The sequence below is a fragment of the Halichoerus grypus genome, chromosome 2 (assembly GCF_964656455.1).
Source record: "Halichoerus grypus chromosome 2, mHalGry1.hap1.1, whole genome shotgun sequence".
Classification (NCBI taxonomy): Eukaryota; Metazoa; Chordata; class Mammalia; order Carnivora; family Phocidae; genus Halichoerus; species Halichoerus grypus.
Window position 1 is genome coordinate 119,531,020 of NC_135713.1, and position 20,892 is coordinate 119,551,911.

The 20,892-nt window shown below is 47.1% G+C and overlaps 2 protein-coding genes across 8 annotated transcripts in view; both read left to right on the forward strand.

Moving 5' to 3' along the window:
* The window catches only part of HBEGF (heparin binding EGF like growth factor), a 385,453-nt gene extending 385,203 nt beyond the window's left edge, over nt 1-250 (forward strand). Inside the window, exon 10 of the mRNA XM_078067428.1 lies at nt 240-250. The gene's annotated coding sequence lies outside the window, so the exon portion shown is untranslated. The remainder of the gene's footprint in view (nt 1-239) is intronic.
* NRG2 (neuregulin 2) overlaps nt 1-20,892 on the forward strand; it is a 239,669-nt gene that overhangs the window by 98,608 nt on the left and 120,169 nt on the right. The gene's annotated exons all lie outside the window — the stretch shown is intronic.

The following is a 20,892-nucleotide window of genomic DNA, read 5'->3' on the forward strand; positions in this document are numbered from 1 at the left end:
CTGGCTCTCTTTGTCACTCAGAGCAAGGTGACTAAAGGCCCCCGTGCATGTTCTGGTCCGTTATCTCTGACCCCCCCCCCCCCCCGCCCCGGTCTGCCTTCTCCCTTCATTTCTCCCTCTTCACTACTCACAGTCCTCCTCGTTGTTTTCTGAACCTGCCAGGCTTCTTCCAGCCTCTGCACTTTTGTATTTGGCGTTGGCTCTGCTCTGTGGTTGTATTCGCCCTATGCTTCACCTAGAAATCTGCGGGCCTGTTCCCTTACTTCCTTCACTCTTCAAGTTACCTCCTCAACGAGCACCTCTCAGGCCATCCTATCTGCAGTTGCATCTCCTGTGTCACTTCCTGTCCCTCTTTCTGTTTTATTTTTCACCTTAGCTCCTATCATTATCTAACATTCCTGGATATTTTACTGCTTTACCCTCTAAATGTCTGTCACCTTCCCCCCAAATTACGGACTCCAGGAGGACAAGGATTTTCGTCTTTTTTGTTCTCTGCCACACCTCTCCTGTGTAGAATAGTGCCTGGCAAATAGCAGGTGCTCCATAAATACTCGTGGAATGAATGAACATCTGCTTTTAGAGTTGGGCCGTGTATTTATCAGTTGCTGTCTGAGTATACAAGGCATTACGCTTTATAGTTAAGCGGACAAAAAGAATTTTAAGACATGCTCTTTGTCTTTACGTTGCTTAGAATTTGGTTGGGGTAATAAGATAACCATGTGTGAAAAGATGACTCATGGTATCATCCTCATGAGCTATAAATGTATATTAAATACCATATAAGGCCCAGTGGTAGGTACAAGGGCAAACAAATATGTAAGACAGTTTCTTCTTTCAAGCTCTTCTAGCCTAATGGTGCTGACCCAAAGGAAAACAAGCTCTACCCAACTGGATGAGCCAAGTCCCTGCTATATGGTATGGATGCGCTGGGGGTGGGGGCTTTCATCAGCAAGACCGGCAGCCGCGGGCTGCATGGAGGGTCTCACCATAACACCTTGGCTCTAGAAAAATCCAGGGAATCCAAGAGGTCTCATGTAGCCAGGACACAGGGTGTGAGGGTGGGGAAAAGGCAGAAGATGAGGCTAGCAAAGTAGGTCACGGAGAGGTGGCGAAGGACCCTGTGTGCTGTGTTAGAGTTTGAGCTTCATTCTGTAGGGGGTGAGCAGCCCCTAAAAAGCGCCGGAAGAGGGGATTGGCGTGGTACCCTGTGGTATGGGAGCACATCTGATGACAGAGAGGACTGAAGGTAGGGAGGGCAGTTCAGAAGCGCCTGCAGTAACCCAGGAAAGATGACGAAGCCCAAAGCACAACAGAAGGTGTAAAAAAGAAAGAAGAGAATGGATTGGAGAGCCAGTTTGAAGGGAGAGTCGGTACCTCCAGGTGAAGATTTACATGTGGGGTAAGGGAGGATTTATTGCAGACAATGCTGAGGCTTCTGACTTGAATGACTGCATGGTTCTCAGAACACGGAAGGGTAGGGCTGGAGGTTGGGAGTGCAGGAGTGGGGAGGGTGGAGGCGATGGGAGAGAGAAGGAGGTCCAAGCTGTCATCCTGGGAGGTCTGCTCTGACCTCACTGAGTTCCCTGATGTGCTACAGAATTTGTATGGTTGCTGAACCAGGGGGATGTGAGTCTGTCCCCCAGGCTGACTCCGCGAGCCCTGGGTCAGAGTCGGTGTTCTCCCCACTGCCTCCAGGTTCAGCACGGACAAAGCTAATCCCGGCAGCAGGCAGGAGGAGGTGTGGCGCCTGGGGAGCATCCCTGGGGCCTCCGAAGGGAGCCGACAGGGAGCAGGAAGGAGGCTTGCAGAGGCTGGGAGCCAAGTTCAGCTCAGCTCTATTTTGGGTGACAACATTTACAATGTTCCTTCACCCAGAATCATTCCGCCTGCCTGCCCGCCTTCGGTGTTTCCAGCTGATGGGTTCTCATGCCTCCTTAACAACTGGCTTGGTTCAGGGGCTCCCTGGTTCCCTAACTGCTGCCCTCCAGGCCCCTCACCATTCAGCAGGATGCCCGAGGCCCCGGGGTGACCAGAATACCAAACTTGGTCACCCCAGGCTCTTCAGCAGGGGAACTGAGAGATGCAGAAGCTGGAAGCAAAGACGGATGGGTGGGGAGGGTGAGCGGCAGAGTTCAGGCACAGAGATGTGTAGGCAATTGACTTTTCACTTCCTCTGAGACACCAAGTTACGGAGAGGCGAAATGCTTGATAAACGGGAATATTTTGTGTTTCCACATCTCTTGTCTAAGAGCCTCCTGGCACAAGATCTGGAGTCTGCTGCTGTCCCAGATTATCCCCTTATCAAATCCGTGGACATTTATAGGTCATGTTTAGGGCTTTGCAAATAGAGTGTGCAAGGGACAAGCATCATTCTTTCATAATTAAAAACTTAAGGGTGTTACACGTTCATTATAGAAATAGGTGAGAGTAGTATAAAGAAAAGAGTCAGAGTGACCCATAATCCCATTACTCTGAGGGAACTATGGCTAATGGTTTTGATAACCCGGTTTTTCCTGCACACCCATGTGTGTATTTCCTGGGTGTGTGTGTGGGGGGGGCACACGTACATGTCGTCTTTCCCCAGGCTTCTTTGAATGGGTACAGAACGGGACACAGGCTCTCAGCCCCAAAGTGTTCTCACTCAGAATGTATTTCCCATGTCGTCTGGGAGATTTCCCTCCTACGACTCTCCTTCTTTTTCCAAAATGAAATCATGCTCCTTGTAAAAGACTGTTGGTTCTTCCAGGAAAGGGTGATGTTTGGCAGAGCTCAGCATGGGATGGTGTGCAGTGGGGAAGATGAAATTGAGTTTGTATCATAATCTTGCCTCCTGAATAATGATTCCAAGGAGTCACAGAGCACCAACAAACTTTGGGTCCCTTCCCTCTGTGAGCCTTGCTTGGGAGGGCAGCGGCGAGTTAGATTTGCCATCCAGTTGAGTAACCAGAACTGGTGGTGCTCAGAGAGCCAAGAATTACGAGAAAGCTTTTCAGAGTAATGTGTCATCCCTTGAATAAAAGATGCCAAGTCACCCCAGAACTCTCTAGCCAGCTTGTAAGCACCAGATTCTCTGCTGATGCTTTTGGTGTGGGTTCACCTGAAAGCAGAATCTGAGGTGAGGACTTGGACACAGATAGTTTATTTGAGAGAAAATGCCACAAAGCAGGAATAAGGGGACAGCGTGAGTGGGGGGCGGGGCAGGGGAGCAGGGAAGGCCAACATGAGGGTGTAGTACTTAGGGATCCTACCATGGCCAATGGGATCTCAGTTCTTCCAGCACTTTCCGGACACCACAGAGTGCCTCGTGGAATCGTGTGCTGGCAGGATGCACGGCTGGAGCATTTACCCACTAGCTCCCATTCCCCACTGACTGGGCATTGTCCTTATGTGTCAACAAAGACCCCAAGGGGCTATGGGCTTGAGGTGGGACCCTGTCAGCAGGAGGTAGGTCTGAGCTCACACAGAACAGGAGGGCGGAAATCGGAGGTGGGCCAAGGAGGTGTGGTGTGGAGCTTGAATGCCTTCTGCTACAACCTAGAAATCTAGAATCCTTCTTGGTTTCACTGATTTGAGCAAGTTCCCTCAACTTTCCCCTGTCTTATCTCCTCTTCCTATCTTCCCCATTCCTGCAGGTCTCTGTTCTTACCCCATATTCCAAGTGACAGTATATTTCTTTGACTCTGGATGGCAGATGCTGTTTGTTTTATTTTTTAGTAACTCCCAAATTCTGAAATCCTTAGCCGTAATTCTTATTGAGTCTTGTCAAGAGCAAGGGTTGGGCCTCCTGAGAATTTCCCCCACCTGAGGCGGGGGCTGGGGGCGGAGGGCGGGGGCCCCCTGCGGTTCCCCACAAGTGACTGAGTTCTGCTCTTCTTGCCGCATCACCGCTTGAGACCAGAATTGGAGGAAGACAGGGATGGGGAGAGTAGAAGGAGGAGACAAGTTATCTTGAGCTGCTGTCCTCGGCTTGGGGGATGGGGGCCTCCAGCTTGGCTATGGAGCAGTTCCTGTGGGACTCTGCTGTGGGACTGGTCTGCCGGGAAACCCCACCAATATCTGAGTGTACCTAAGATGGAGGGATGGCTGGCTTTCCAGGGCTTTCTTGGCTTCTGGTTTGGTTTAAATATATAAGTATTGACCACAGTGAGGACATTTCTGCAGCCCTCTGAGGCTTTTTTAGAACCGTGTTCTGACCTTTTGGCTTTTTTGTGGGCAGCACTGGGATTAGTGTGTCAATCTCTGAGTATAGAAACTAGAGGCCCAAAGGAGTTGAGTGATTTACCGGAAGCTGTGTCATTTTTCCCTGGTGGCGGAGCGCTCTAGAACCTGGGCGTCCCGACTTCCTCCTTGAGTTCTTGACTCTCCACTCTCCACCTCCCCCCTGACCCCTGCCCACCAACACAGAAACTCAGCGTTTTATTCCTGGCTCTGTCTCTAACTTCAGACCTCTAGCCAGATTGTAGCTCTGTGGGGACAGGGCCTGTGCTTTATTTCTCGCATAACTCACTGCTCTTAGCCCGGGTCTAGGCAGCGCAGGCGTTTAACAAAAACTCCCTCATGTCCCTGGAGGTAGAATGCTCCGAGTAACTGAGCACCAAAAACGAGGATTAACTTTGGCCCCTCACCAGGTCGGATCTAGCCCACCGCACTCCATAGGCCCATTTATCGGGACCCCTTGCTTGGAAGTTCTGCCTTCTCACTAAATAGGATTCACCTGCTACCTTTTTCTGGGCGTTTGCTTCATTCACGGGCAAAGGGAGGGCATCCTCATGGACCACCGAGCCCTTGCTCCAGGGGGCTGACTTCCATCTATTTCTGCTGTTTGGCACATGATGCCCCACATAGCAGAGTGGCCCTGCTGCATCTGTCCTTTGCCCAGGATTAGGCAGTGCTGTTGTCCCTGAATCTTTGGGGGCAGGTCTGCTTTGTTAACCTCTCTTCTCCTCCCTCCTTCACTAAAGAGCATGGAAAGTGCTGACTGGGGACGGAGGCGACTCGCTGCTTAGACAGACACCCTTAGAGCAGTGCTGGCAAACCAAGTGTCAGATGGTCTTTGTAAGAATATTCCATTTATTCCTGTTGGTCTTTGAGTTGTCAGAGCTTTGAGTGGTTAGGGCCAAGGAGGTGAGGTGGGGTGCTGAGCTCCAGGAGTGCCTTTGGATGGGCAAAGGAAGCGTGGGCTCTTTAGCCTGTTCCTCATTCCCAGGCTCTACCCACAACCCCTGATTAAAATTAAAAGAGATCCACCACGCCCCACACACACCATTTCCCATCAGACTTTTAAATGAAATAATTTAACAAAGATTATTGAGTGCTAATCACAGGTGCCATCATTTGGGGACTACAAAGAAGTATTCAGTGGGTTCTCTGCCTTCGAGCAGCTTCTGGTATAATTGAAGAGACAAGGACACACGATGAAGACCAGGCCAGGCAGGTTTGGAGTGCCAAACGAAGGGCACGACCGCTGAGGAGGAGATCAGAGTACTTGGAAGGGAGAGGAAGCACTTTAGATTGATAGGGACAAGAGAAGCCTTCCTGGCAGAAATGAGATTTCAGTCAGATCCCTGAAGTCACACACTTTTCTTTTTCTTTTTTTTTTTAAGATTTTATTTATTTATTTGACACAGAGAGAGAGATAGTGAGAGCAGGAACACAAGCAAGGGGAGTGGGAGAGGGAGAAGCAGGCTTCCTGCCGAGCAGGGAGCCCGACTCGGGACTCAATCCTAGGACCCTGGGATCATGACCCGAGCTGAAGGCAGACGCTTAACAACTGAGCCACCCAGCCACCCCACACACTTTTCTTAGAGTAAGTGTTAGAGATATATCCTTTTGGAGTAGGACTTTATTGCACATTTTTAACACATTCACCACCAACAACAACGTTAGGATCCTAGGGATGAGGTTATCGAGATCCTGGATATTCACCATAGTATTGTTTATAATAACCAAAGATTGGGACCAACCTAAATATCAAACAAGGGGACATTGGTTAATTAGACTGTGGTCTCTAATAGTCCCCATGTTGTGGAAAACCAGGCAACCATCACGCATCGTTTATGCAGAATTTTACTTATTTACATCAAAAAATGTTCACAGTGAATTGCTCAGTGAAAAAAAAATTAGGTTCTAGAATAGTATGTCCAGTATGAGTCCATTTATATTTGTTAATATAATAATGTGCTAAAACATGACCGTTTCATTCATCTTCTTTTTGCTTATCCCTTTTATGATTTTTGCTACATATGCATTAACTAGTAAATACACTAACTTCTGGGGGCACCTGGGTGGTTCAGTCGGTTAGGCGTCTGCCTTCGGCTCAGGTCATGATCCCAGGGTCCTGGGATCGAGCCCTGCATCGGGCTCCTTGCTCAACGGGGAGCCGGCTTCTCCCTCTCCCTCTGCCTGCCTGCCTGCCTACCTGTGATCTCTCTGTCAGATAAATAAATAAAATCTTTAAAAATAATAATAATAAAATAAAAAATAAAATAAAATAACTTCTGATGTTTTCCCTTTTTCTAGGTACCAGAGTTGGAACGTCCTATAGCCATTGTGGGGGGACAGGTCCAGTGGGGTCACATGTCCCTTATTCTGTGGGGACAGGCCCTTGGCTCACTCTGGTCCTCAGTTCCTGAAAAGACAAGTTAGCCGGCCGGGGATGGGGGGCACTGGGCAGCCGGCTTCCTTCTGGTTCAGAGAGCCATGTCTGGGAGGAAGCACTAAGAGTTCGCTCTAGTTCTGGAAGCCTGCGTACTTCCTAGGCACGCGGCAGCTGAGGCTGAGTTGCCCTGTCGGCGTATGTGGGAGCCATATTTTTTAAGTCCAGCCTTCTTCGTGCTTTGTATTTTAGTCAGGGAATCACTGCTGCCCCCTGTCTAGCTAATTACAGTGCTGGGAAGATTCTGAGCCTCTCTGGGAGAAGGTTACGAGACAAGAGTGACAGAATCCATCTCTTCGCAGTAGCGGTGGTGGACAGGGTCTCTGTTCGCTGAAAAGCTCCTTCAGATGACCTATTTGGTCTAGACTCTGTCTGTCTCAGTAATAGCTGTCATCTGAATGTCACATTAGGAGATTGGGTGCTTCCTTTCCCTTCCCCGTCAGCAGGTTTGAGATTAATGTGTACTATATTCTAATTTGAATGCTAATTAGTGTTTTTAAAATCCCCTTTTTATCACCTCATTTCCCAAAACTAAAACCTTCCCTCTCTTCTCATTGCCTCTAGGCTCAAGTCCAGACTCCTCCGCCTGGCATCCAAAGGCCTTTCACATTCCGACCCAACCCCCCTTCATACGCCTTATTCCAACTAGTGACCTTCTTAAACCCTCTGTGGTTCGTCAGAGCCAAACCATTTATTCACGGGCCCCCAGTACATTTGCATGCTGGGACCCCTATGCCTCCTCTCTAAACCGTCCTTCTTCATTTTGTGCAAGCCAGTTCTCCTCTTCTTTCCCGGTCCAGCTCCAGTCCTCCCTCCCCAAGTCTTCCCAGACCCCTGGAGTGCACAGGGATCCCTCCTCGGCCCAACACTTTCAGCACGAGGGTCTGTACTGCTTTCTTTGGCATATTTTTAAAAAACTGTGGTAAAAACCAAATAACAAAATTTACCCTCATAACCATTTCTAAGTGTGGTTCAGTAGTGTGAAGTCGGCTCGCGTTGTTACGCAACCGATCTCTAGAACTTTGTCGTCTTGCAAAATTAAAAACTCTATACCCATTACGCACCAAGTCCTCATTTCATTTTGCTTGGCATTTTATCAAGGACCGTGTTGCAACTTCATAGATGCCAAACTGTATCTTTCAACCAGCATTCAGTGGGCGCCAGTGTTCCAGGCAAATCCTTAGTAGGTTCGAGGGAAATATGAACTGGAGGAGACACAGCCACCAAACGTGAAGAGTTCACTTTATCATTTGTCTATGTCTCCTCCCTCCCTCAACAGGTGATAAGAGAGGGACCTTCCTATGAGCCACAACAGTTCCTTTTTTGGGAACAAGGCAGAATATTGTGACTAAATACATGCAGGCGTAGTCCTTGGGTTCCTATGACACCCAGGATAGGGCTGGGTGTACGCTTACTACGTGTTATTTGCTAATTGCATATGCTGATGCTGATTCTTGAGGATTCGAGCGGTCTTTATGTGCTTTTAACTAGACTGTGACTTTTTTAAAGAAAGAATTTTGTGTGTTCTTTCATCATAACAAGGTTACTTTTATTGTTTTGTCTTATAATAAACATAATATGCGCTTGTCAAAGCAATTTTAAAAAACCGAAAATACAGAACATCAATACCAGTAATAGAGTCTCACTGTCCCAGAGATGACTGCTACTAATTCTGTGCTTCTGTCCTTCTAAGTATTTGACTCTTCAGATTCAGACACACATACAGATGTATTTTTTAACAAAAATAAAATCCTATCATGGATCCGTGCTCCTTTGATCTGCTTAATATGGCTTGAATATCTTTGCCTGTCAATAAATTCCTTTAATATGCCAGGCACCAGTTGAGACATTAGGAATAAAGCAATGAACAAAACTTGCTTAAAGCTTACATTGTGGGTTGAGATGAAGGGTTGGGGGGGATGACAGTAAAATGAACCAACAAACAGAATAATTCCAGATACTGATAAGGGTTATTAAAACCACGTGAGAGTGACAGGGGAGCTTCCTATGTAGAGATAGGGGGAAGAACATTCCAGAAAGAGAGAACAGCTAATACAAGGACCAAAGCTTGGGAATAAACTTGGCACGTTTGAAGAACCATAAGAAAGCTAGGGTGGCTAAAACAGTGAGGAAGAGGGAAATTTGTGTATTGAGTCACAGAGTTAGATGTAGATGGAACTTTTTATAGGGCCTATGTTGGGCGTTGTAGACTATGGTCAAAAGTTTGGATTTTATTCTAAGGTCAGTGAAAAGCTGTTGTAGGGAAGGGGCATGATCTGATCTGTTTTAGAAATATTGCTCTCCATAAATGTAATTTTTCTCATTAACAGATTAAAAGAGACAAAAACCCCACATAATCATTCCAGTAGATTCAAAGAAAACTTTTGATAAAAATCAACACCCAGCAGAGGAAAACAACACACAACAAGCGATCTGGTATCTTCACGGAGTAGATTGTGAGGAGGTGGAGGGAAAGGATTCAAAAGACACATTTCAACATTAGGTAAATGCATGTTACTAAGTGAAAGAACCCCAATCTGAAAAGGGTACATACTGCATGTTCCAACTATGTGATATTCTGGAAAAGGCAAAACCACGGAGGCAATAAAAAGATCAGTGGTTGCTAGGGGTTGGGTGGGGAAAGGAATGAATATGCAGAGCACGGAGGATTTTTAGGGCAGTGAAAATACTGTGTACGATACCATCATGATGGATACATATTATCAACCATTTGTCCAAACTCATAGGATATACACCACCAAGAGCGAGCCATAATGTAAACTACAGACTGTGAGTGATAACGATATGTCAGTGTAGGTTTATCACTTTCACAAATGTACCGCACTGGTGGAGGATGGTGATCGTGGGGAGGGCTGTGCGTGTGTGGGGGCAGCGGGCAGACAGGTACCGTCTCTACCTTCCCCTCCATTTTGCTATGATTCTAAAAACTGCTCGAAAAAAGTAAAGTCTTAATAAAAAAATAACCGAAAAGATTGAAAAAAAATTAGGCAAAACTAGGGGTGCCTGGGTGGCTCAGTTGGTCGAGCGGCCAGCTTTTGGTTTTGCCCGAGGTCACGATCTCGGGGTCCTGGGATTGAGCCCCACTAATGGGCTCTGTGCTCAGTGGGGCGTTTGCTTGTGGATTCTCTCCCTCTCCCTCCCCCTGTGCCCCCTCCCCCTGCTCGTGCTCCCTCTCTCTCTCAAATAAATAAATCAATCTTAAAAAAAAAATTAGGCAAAACCAAACCGTAGTGTTTAGAGATTCACGTTTTGGTGATAAAACTACCCCTCAGAAAGTAAGGAGGTGATTACCAAAAAGTCAGGAGAACAGTTACTCTTAGGTAGGAAGAGAGAAGGGCCTATAAATTGAGGAGAGACACGTGGCAGGCTTTTGGGGTGGTTGGTTTTGTCTCCTTTCATGAATGGTGGTCACAACGGTGTTAGTCTTATAATAATTAAGCCGTATATTTGTTTTGTGCTGTTTTCTATATTTGTGTTATTTTAGCTATAAAAAAAAGTTTTAAAAAACTCAACAGCCACTCATGATAAAATGGGATGAAAGGGAACTTTTTTCCACCAGATAAGAGTGACTATAAAAATACTAGAGTAAACATTTTCCTAAATGGGGGAAATGTTGCAAGTTTTCACTTTAAGACCAGGATTGAAGCAAATATGCTCGTTGTCGCCAGTGCAAAAATTCAAGAGAAAGAAATGAGAGGCATAAGAATTAGAAGAGAGGAAATAAAAGTCATTATTTGCATTTTGTGTCATTATTTGCATAGAAAACTCTGAACAATATACAGATTATTAGAAATAGAATTTGGCCAGTTAACTTGATATAAGATTAATATGTAAAAGTAATTTGCATTCTGTATACCAACAACAAGCTAGAAAACATCAAGAGAAGATGCATTAAAAATACTGTCAGAGAACATCGAATACTTAAGAATAAATCTAACAAAAAGTGTACAAGTTATCCACAGGGAAAAAAAGTGTGTAATTTCATTAAGAGGTATTAAAAAGAGAACTAAATAAATGGAGGGAGATACTACGCTCCTAGGCTGGAAAACGTAATACACGTAAAGATGGCAGTTCTTCATTTCTCCTCTATTTGACCTACAGATTCCAATGAAAGCCCCAACAGGGTTTTTCCTATTATTTGATAGGGATTCTGAAATTTTGAAGACAAAGTAGAAAGAAAAGACTTGCTCTGCCAGCCACCAGGACTCAGTATGAAACTAAGGTGATCAAGACGGTGTGGTCTTGGCACGAGAATAAACAAAACCACCAATACAGTAGATTATAGGGTTCAGAACCAGATTCACACAGATAGGGAACTTCGGCATATGACAGAAGTGGAATGTTAAATCGGTAGGGAAATAAACTATATAATAAATAGAACTTGAAAAAAATTCATATGCAAAAAGGTGAAATTGGACGCCTGCCTTACACCATATGCAAACATCAACTCCAGATGGTTTAAGTATTGAAATATAAAAAAAAACCCACAACTTTAAACCTTTTAGTAGGTAACGTAGGTGATTATCTTTTAGAATTTGAGTAAGGAAGGATTCTTAAATAAGACACAGGAACGACTGACTACAAAATAAAAATAGACAAGTTTGGCCATAGTAATATTAAGAATTTTTATATACCAAAAGGCACCTTAAAGAAAGTGAAAAAGCAATTTATAGGCTGGGAAAAGATCTTTGCTGCACACATAACCAGCCAAGGATTACTGTCAGGGATGCACACAAACCATATCAAGAAATTAATAAGAAAAGCCCAAAATTGGGGCACCTGGATGGCTCAGTCAGTTAAGTGTCTGACTCTTGATCTCAGCTCAGGTCTTGATCTTAGGGTCATGAGTTCAAGCCCGTGTTGGGCTCCATGCTGGGTGTGAAGCCTACTTTAAAAAAAAAAAAAAAAAAAAAGCCCAAATGACCCAGTTTTTAAAAATGGACAAATGACATTAACAAGCATTTCACAGATCAGGAAACACTTAAGATCAACAGGAAGAGATGTTCAACATCATTAGTGATCAGGGAGGTACAAGTTAAGACGACAACTAGAAAATTTCTAGCACCCATTTAAACGGCAAAAACTGAAAAGTTTTATAATACCAGGTGTCAGAAAGGAATTGCAGCCACGGGATCTTCAAAATTCCTGATGGAAGTGTAAATTGTTGAACAGGTAAAGTTTAACATCCACATACCCTGTAATGCAGACATTCCACTCCTAGGCCTATGTCCAAGAGGGGCTCTTGCACATGTACAATAAAGGACACGGGCCAGACTGCATTATTTACAATAATAAAAACCTAGAAAGTCTCACATGCCTGTCGATGAGAGATTGGATAAACTAGTTCTATAAACACAATGGAATATTAGACAGCAATGTAAATGAATGAACTATAGTGATATGCGACAATAAGCATGAATCTTAGCAGAATACTGTAAGTGCAAAAAATACTGCATACCACATGATGTTCTTTTTTATTAAATTAGAAATAGCTCTAATAAAAACATGCATATTTAGGCATTCTTATAGATGCAACAATACTACATAAAAAGGAAAGCAAAGGAATGAGGATTCAGGATGAGGGCTGCCTGGCATGGGAGGAGGTAAGGAGATAGGGTTGCCCGGGGAGCCCAGTGCCTGGTTAGATGCAGGTGATTGTCAGGTTCCTAGCTTTCACTTCAGGTGGTCAATTTACGAGTGCTTATTGTGTTAAAATAGTTACCTAGGTAGCCAGTCAGCAAGCTAGCCAGCTCTGGCTGCTATGTGGAGAATGGGTTGAAGGGGGTAAAAGTAGAAGCAGGGTGACCAACTGGGAGGCTGGTTAGTAGTCCAGGGGAAGGGTGGTGCTTTGTACCCGGATGGTGGCAGTTGCGATGGAGAGTAATGGACAAAGTCAGAATATATTTGGGAGGTGATAGAAGACTTGCTCTGATGGCTTAGAGATGGGAGGTAAGGAATATTCTATCCTATGAAGCTAACATAATTTATTTAACAATCAGCTCTTGTCATCTCGGTTGTTCACAATATTTTTTGCTCCATAAGAAGGTCTAAAATGAATATCCTTATAGCTTAGTGTTCATATATCTAAATTAATTTCCTAAGTGCAACTTCCAGAAGTGAAATTGTTATACCGAAGGATATGTGCATTTAACAAGGCTTGTGATACATATTCCCAGATTACCTTCCTGAAGGGTTGTAGTGCTTTAGCTACCACTAGCAGTATGAGGCCATACCCATCCTTCCTTTTTTTCTCTGTCCAGAGCTCTGTATTCAGAGTGGTCTCACTGGCAGTCGGAGGGGAATGTGTATCTTTCTAGCAATTTCCCCTGGAATGATTTTTGTGGCCAGGATCCTAACCATCCAGAGAACATTTCTCTGCTTCCTTCAGTGGGCAGCCTTAGGGCTTTGGATTCCTGCATTTGGTCCTTCTACGGAGCATACCGTCTAGGATATGAGATGGCATAATCTCTTCCTTGGGAAAGGCTCCTTACCACGTGGATCAAAGAGAACTCTCCCTTCTTTGATGCCTAGAGTCTTCCACTCAGACTCTGCCTACCCCCAACCCTCAAAGAGCCCTGGGGATTTCTAACAAACCTGGCAGTTTTTCTGAGTCATTTGGGTAAAGGTTAAGCAGGCATATAAAAGAATTAATCAATTAATTACTCAAGTTCATGTCCCCTCAGAGCATCTGGAGCCGCACTATCCAAATATAGTAGCCCCTAGCCACAGGAGGCAATTTAAATTAATTAAAAATAAATAATTTTAATTTCAGTTCCTCAGTTACACTAAACATTTCAAGTGCTCAGTAGCCACACGTGGCTAATGGCTAACATATTGAACAACACGGATCTGGAACATTTCCATCATCATAGAAAGTTCTATTGGACAGCACTGCAGAAGTTGGGTTACTCAGGATATGTTCTTAGGAGTCCTTTTATTTTTTATTTATTTTATTTATTTGTGGGGGGAGAGAGAGAATGATCGTGTTCGTGCACAAGAGTGGGGGGGAGGCGCAGAGGGAGAGGGAGGATCCCAGGACCCGGAGATCATGACCTACGCTGAAGGCAGACACTTAAACAACTGAGCCACCTAGGTGCTCCCGCAGGGGTCCTTTTAGATGTAGGATTGGAATGCTCAGTGAGGGTAGGTGGAAGTTATTGGTATCAGCATGACTTGCTAGATAGATAGTTCCTTGCTGATCTGGAAATCTGTTCTTATTATATCTAGGTTCTTTTCACCGGTTCCTCTCTGTCCTTGAGCAGGGGACTCTAGTTCTGTGACGGTTATGCCTTAAGAACTGTGTGTATGTATATTTTATAAGAGAAATCTGATTTCTAGTTCATGACATTGACCGACCTAGGCCAAAGCCATTTTCCTCTAGCGCAAGGGCCTGGAAAGGAAATCCCAGGGGCAGCGCCTGACGCGCAGGCAGGCTGTGGTTCTGCCTGGGTTTGTTTGGCTGGAGGGGAGAACGTTATAGCGGAGCCAGGGACTCAGAGTTCTTCATTCCTTCCTGTCACCTCAGTTTCTTCTCACACAGCATGAGGATGACACTGCTCCTAAGCATTCTAGAGTTGCAAGAAAGGGGTGCTTAAGGGTAATGAAGCTCCAGATTCTGTCTTCTTTCTACCATCCTGGGGCTGTAGTTCGTTAGCGTCTGCCTATGTCCCTTCCCTGCGTATGTCCAGACCCTGCTGTGAGAAGCCCTCTTCCCATGACCTAAATATAGCCCTGGGAGCCCCAAACTCCATATTCTAGTCTTGACTTGTGCACTGACTCATGGTATGAGTCTATGTAAGTCACTTCCCCTCTCCTCCCAATGGGTCATCAGGGGTGGAGGAAGGATAATGGCCCTGAGTCACCTCCCAGAGAGGAGCTAATTAGGGCTCATTGAGGCAGAGAAGTGGCAAGTTGAAAGAGCAATGGAAGGAGTGGGACTAGAGTGGGGCTCTGAGGAGGGGCCTGGCTTTCTCGCTGCCCAGGCACTCTGCCTGCTTAGGCCCAGAAGCCGGGATCTATGGTTAGCTTCAGAAGGGCTGTAAACCTCCCTGAATTATGTACAAGAGTATGTGGGTACCGGCCTGCAGGCATTTGTCCGCAGGCGGTCCATAACTTCCATCAGATTCTCGGAGAGTTAAGTAACCCCCAAAAGGTTCTGAATCACTGCCTTAGGAGGCCCCACTCCTTGGCCTTCTTGGGTGCTGAAGAGAGCAGATGCATTCTTGCCTGGGGAGGGGCAGTGAAGTCCTGGCGGTCAGATCGCAGCCCCTCTGAGAACAAATGTGCAGAAGGGCCCGCCGGCCAAGTACACACTGAGCCCCTACCGACTGCCTCGCACTAGGGCAGGCCCTTGAGGTGAAATCGAAATGCGTTTTGGCTCCCATCCTCTACCGCTGAGGTCTGATCGTCCCAGATTTTTGGCCCCGGGTGAGGTTGGTGTCTGTGTGGGCACATCCCAGAAGACAAAGGTGGAGTGCTTGTGCCCAAGTAAGGTAAGCTGAGCAGGTCTCCAGGCTGAAGGTAAAAGCCCAAGTTATAGGGAAATGGTCACCTAGGGAGGCTGTGGAGTGCAGCAGAAGGGTCATAAGCTAGGTCTGAGGACACCTGGGTCCGGATCCTGATGTTGACCTTCAACTGCTTTGTGACACTGATTGTTGCTTAGCTTCTCTGCGTTTATTATGCTATCTGTAAAATGGGTTAACTTGCCCTGTCCTAAATACTGACAGTGGCTGTTACGGAAAATAAAAAAGAATTTAACAAAAATTAGCATTTGTTATGTTTTCCTTTTTTTTAAAGTATAAATGCCCATTGTCGGAAATAATTGTAAACCCAGAAACACATCATGAAAAAAAGAAAAACGACTCACAATTTTACCACGCCAAAATACATCCTCTTGTAAGTCTTGGTATTTCCTTCCAAATTATTTTTCCATGCATATATTTTTTTCTCCTTACTAGATCTTAATGTTATAGTTTTATATATAATTTTATATACTACTTTTTCTCACCTATTACTATATGGTGATTATTTACCATATATTGGCCATATATAAATATATGCCATTAATTGTTCTTCAGAAACCTGAATTTTAGGGGTACCTGAGTGGCTCAGTTGGTTAAGCATCTGCCTTCGGCTCAGGTCATGATCTCCAGGTCCTGGGATCAAGCCCCACGTTGGGCTCCCTGAGCAGCAGGGAATCTGCTTCTCCCTCTGCGCACCGCCCCCCTCCCCCCCCCCCACCGTGTGCACACTCTCTCTCTCTCGCTCTTAAATAAATAAAATCTTAAGAAAAAAAACCCTGAATTTTAATGGCTGATGTTCTATCATTTGAAAGAGCCAAACTTTAAGAAATTTACCCAAGTGTAGGCCATTCATAATGTAGGCCATTCCAAATATTTCCTTATTATAAATAAATGCTTTGTTGAACACCTTTGTATATAAATCTTAGTATTCATTTCTTTCTTTATAATAAATTCTTAGAATTGAGGTTTTAGGGCCAAAGTGTAAAGCTGATAAAGTTACACACACACACACACACACACACACACACACACACACCCAGGCAAGGCATTGATGGGAATGATGATGAATTCATGTGGACTTAATATCCTTATATACCTATTGCAATTGAGGAATTTCTGGGTGTCTGAGGTAGATGTCTCCATGACCCTGGTGGGGCTCTAGGAGTGGGCATAGAATTTTACAATAGAATTAGTGCCTACTTCTCTCTCGTAGAATTGTCTAATGCCAGGAAAACAAATCATTTATGGTAAGAAAGTTTTCAGTATGAGGGGGCAGGGAGTATAGGCCACATATCATTAAAAAAAACAACAACAAGCAAACCTAAGTGTTTGAAACTCTGGGGTCCAGTCAATACCCAAATAACTTGTTAATAACATGAGCAAGTCACGTTATTTCTCGGGCTTGGGGAGACGAATCCTTAACCTCTCTGACACGAAGGAATGCTGGGGACATGTAATGAAATTGGGTGCATGTGAACTCATTGAACATAATCACAACGTGGTCAAGGTGGTTCTTTTGCCTTTCTCATCACGAGGTGAGGGCTGGCAGGAGAAACAGAGGTGATGAAGGCAAGTTGTCTGAGGGGCGAGAGGGACGTGAGGCTAGGAGACCTCACGAGGAGTGTCCTAGAGGCTCCGCATGGAAAAACCTTCAAGAGGAGCAGCCCCAGGATGGGCCAGGCCTTTCGGCTGGGCCTTGCGCGGGATCCACTCTGTCCTGGGGACCATTCCTGGACTGAGACACTGATGCCTCCCACGAAGCTGAGACCTTGTCATGTGACGCTGGGTACCTTGGGATTCAGCTCTTTGGAAGGCAGTTTTAGTGGCTTGTCTGGTCAAACTCACAGCCACCTTCTCTTTCAAATCTTAAAGATAGGCTGGCTGCTGCCCTGTGGGAATGGGGGAGAGGAAAGGAGGAGGCCACTCTGACCCATCTGCTTACCTTCAGCACAGAGACTGTGAGAATCATGACAAAACATCTTGCATGAAATGGATCCTCCCTGTCCACAGGAATGTGCAACCCTCCCCAGCCTGCAGCAGCCAGAGACCTAGTGTCATAAACAGAGGCTGTGGTACTGAGCAGTCGGGCCAAGTTAATCCCCCAGACGTCAGAGCTTGGCCTGGTAGAGATGGGAGCGGGGCTGATAACGCCTGATGAAGGGGAGCGTGAGAGCAGAGGCGTGGCAGACAGGGTGGTGCGCACCCCTGGAAAGGCAGTTTCTGACTGAGGCAGACGATAAAAGCCCACCCATGGACAAGACCCCTTCTCAGCCTATTTAGAGTACCACGCCAAGGGGCTGGTCTTCAGAGCCTGTGTCCCAGCTCGCTATACACGGGGAACGCAAGGCACCTCGCAGGGGATAGGGGTAGGATAGTCCCTGAAACCCAAAGAGAAATGATCGTTGGCATTTCCTGAGCCCACCCTGAACCAAGAGACACGCAGAACAATCCCAAGAGGTCCCAACTCCCAGAGAACTTGAACCTGGCCGTGCGGTCCTGATGGGCACTCTGCTGGTCCTCGTGCCCCTCTCCTGTTCTAGTTGACTATGACGAGAAGAAAAGCAACTAATGAGCAATGTGAGATGCTATAAATGGGCTCGGTCATGTGGTGCAGGCTAGGAGCGCTGTAGGAGTTCAGAAAAGGCAGAGATCGGTGTGGGCTGAAGCGATCAGAACAGGCTGCCCAGAGAACGGGGCCAGGAGCCAGGGCTCACAGGTTTGGATCCACTGTGGAGAGGGAGGGAGGAGGCAAGGAGGGCCTTTAGTGTGGATGGGAACAAGCCGGAGAGCAGTGAGGCTGGCGCCCTGGGTACCCAGGACCCAGCAGGGATGCTGGGGGTAGAGGAGTGGTGGGAGGGCGGGGAGGCAGCCAGATTGTAGACTGTTTTGAATTCCAGGCAGAGGAGTTTCGTCTTGATTCTATAGCAAATAGAGAGTAGTAAGAACCCCTAGTGAGAGGAAATGTAGGAAGCCATGCCTTGTTGATTACTCCCACCGAATTAATTCCTTTTTGCCCTCGGTGAGGCCTGCTAAGCCCCTCAGAGGCCTCCTCTGAGAGCTGAGCTGTATAGCTCTGTTATGCTCTGTGGCTGCCACGGCCTTGGGGGTAGCTGCGAACCCCTCCTTCTCCAGCCGCGCCTCCAGATACTGCTCTGGTCCTCATTTTTCTCCGCACTAGTGTCTCCTCCAGGCTGGAGGCCTGGGACTTGTCAGCACTCAGGGCAGGGGAGAGGACAGACATACTGGGGACTTGCCCTGGGCCAGGCTCTGGGCTGGGGCACGGACCTGAGCAGGACCCAGGCTCCGTCGCTGGAGCTCACAGTTTGGTGGCACCAGATGAAGTACCACATGGAGAGCGTGATAGGTGGCTGCCTGCCTCCGACGCCAAACTGAGTCTGCCTCACAGCATGCTGGAACCGTGGAGCCCTCGATGGAGTCCTGGGAGTTCTGAGACCTGTTCCTTGACTAATTCCTTACTTCTGAAGCACCTGGGCTAGAACCAGAGCTTCAGCCTGGCTCTACACAGCCACCTGGGCTCTCTAGATGAGCACCCCTGGGTTGAGGGAAGGGGGAAGGTGGCAGCGGCATGACTGACACGATGAAGCGCGGTAGGTGAAGGTTCTAGAAGAGTCCCACTCGAGGGAGATCCAGAGCGGGGAGGGAAATGGCTGCTGGGAAGACTGGCACTCTCCCCCACAGCCGTGTCGGGTGAGTGAGCTACATTTTCCGGCCTGCGGACTCTAGCGCTGGGGGTTTGGGAAGAATGGTTCGAGCCCCGTCTGGGAGAAGGGGATGTTGGAGGAGCAGGGATGGCCAAGGGGGCATGGCCCAGTCCAAGATAAGCAGGACTGTCAGGCTGGCGCTGGACGTGAGCGGCCGCCACGTGCTCAGCTGCCCCTCTCTCTGCCAGGCCCGGGAGCACGTGCAGCGAGCCCAGCCTGAATCCCGCTGGCTCCCTTCTGGGCCCTCATTTCTGGATCAGTCACACCACAGGGAGCCCTTCCCGGGGAGCTGCCACCACTGTTGATGCTTCTGCCAACTCTTCACAGCCACGGCGGCACCCCAGGAGCTGAAGCTTAGCATCTCCATCCCTCTTCTGCCCCCTCGGAGAAGCATCTACAGAAACCTCTTCTCTGCGCGACCAGCTGCTTGTAGGGGGTAATCAAGTTGAGAGTTGCATTAAGTTCAGCCATTTGGGAAAGGCAAGTAGGAGGGAGATTCCCCAGGGAAAAGGAGCTGCTTGGCGGGCGCAGAAAGTCTGGGGAGAGGAGCGCTAGGGAGAGGAGACAGGGAAAGGAACTGGGAAGAACATTCTGTATTGATGCCAAGGGACTGTGGAGGTTGGTGTTGGCATTACATAGAGTCCTTCTAGTCTGAAGAGATGGTTTTCTCCCCACAGTGACCCCAACCTTTCAAAGCCATTCTTTCCCCACAGAGCTCTTTGGAGTTGGGGGTGCCGAATGGCAGCCAGAGAACTTGGACTTTTGGAAGATGGACGGTCTTTCTGCTCCTCACCCTTCAAGGCTACCTGCCTAGGAATAGTGGCCATGGGAGTAGAGTGGCTGGCCCCAAGGGAACAGACTGCAACCTGCCTTGTGCTGGGAGCAGAGCTTCTTTGCCTGTTCTTTCCTGTGGGTGGAAGGGTCTACTTTCAAGAGGTTCTCTTTATCTTGGAGACAGCCTTGGAAGGAACACAACAAAGTAGAAGGAAGATAGAATAGGGGCACCTGGGTGTCTCAGGTGGTTAAGTGTCCAACTCTTGATCTCGGCTCAGGTCTCAATCTTGGGGATGTGAGTTTGAGCCCCGTGTTGGGCTCCATGCTAGGCATGGAGCCTACTTAATAAAATAAAAAAAAAATTTTTTTTTTAAAGAAGGAAGATTGAGTATTTTGGGGGATACAGTGAACATGCTGTGAATTAGAGAAATCCCCCCAAATTGCTGGGGCTGAATGTCTTTGGGACAATTGGCTCCATCTGAATCCAGGCCCCCGCGTCGAGTCAGGGGAGAGCTAGGCTGCCTCACCTGAGTGTCCCTGGAACCCCCAGTGGCTGAGTTCTTCCCAGTGTGGGGAGAGTTCAGGGGCTGCTGTCACCAAACCCACCTGCCTCCAGATGTTCAGGGAGCGAGAGGAAGGAAGAGACAGTGATAAGCAGAAATGGCCTGGGAGGTGGCTATGTGGAAGGGCCGCCATGGAATACGATGGGCCTTAGGATTTTGTTTTGTTCTGCTTTCCTAAGCTTTGCAGTTTTCCATAAAGTATTCTCAAAGATAATCTCATATTAGTTATATAATATTGCATTAAAAAATTACCTCGAGGGGCGCCTGGGTGGCTCAGTCGTTAAGCGTCTGCCTTTGGCTCAGGTCATGGTCCCAGGGTCCTGGGATCGAGCCCTGAGTTGGGCTCCCTGCTCAGTCGGGAGCCTGCTTCTCCCTCTCCCTCTGCTGCTCCCCCTGCTTGTGCTCTCTCTCTCTCACTCTCTCGCTCACTCTCTCTCAAATAAATCAATAAAATCTAAAAAAAAAGAAAATCACCTCGAAACTTAGTGGCCCCAAATAGCAAAAAACACTTGTTATCTGGCAGTTTCTGTGAGAATCCAGGTACAACTCAGCCAGGTGCTTGTGGCTCAAGGTCTTTGGGGACGGGAAGCACCGCGGACGTCCAGCACCACAGGCCTCTCAAGGTCCAAGTGGGG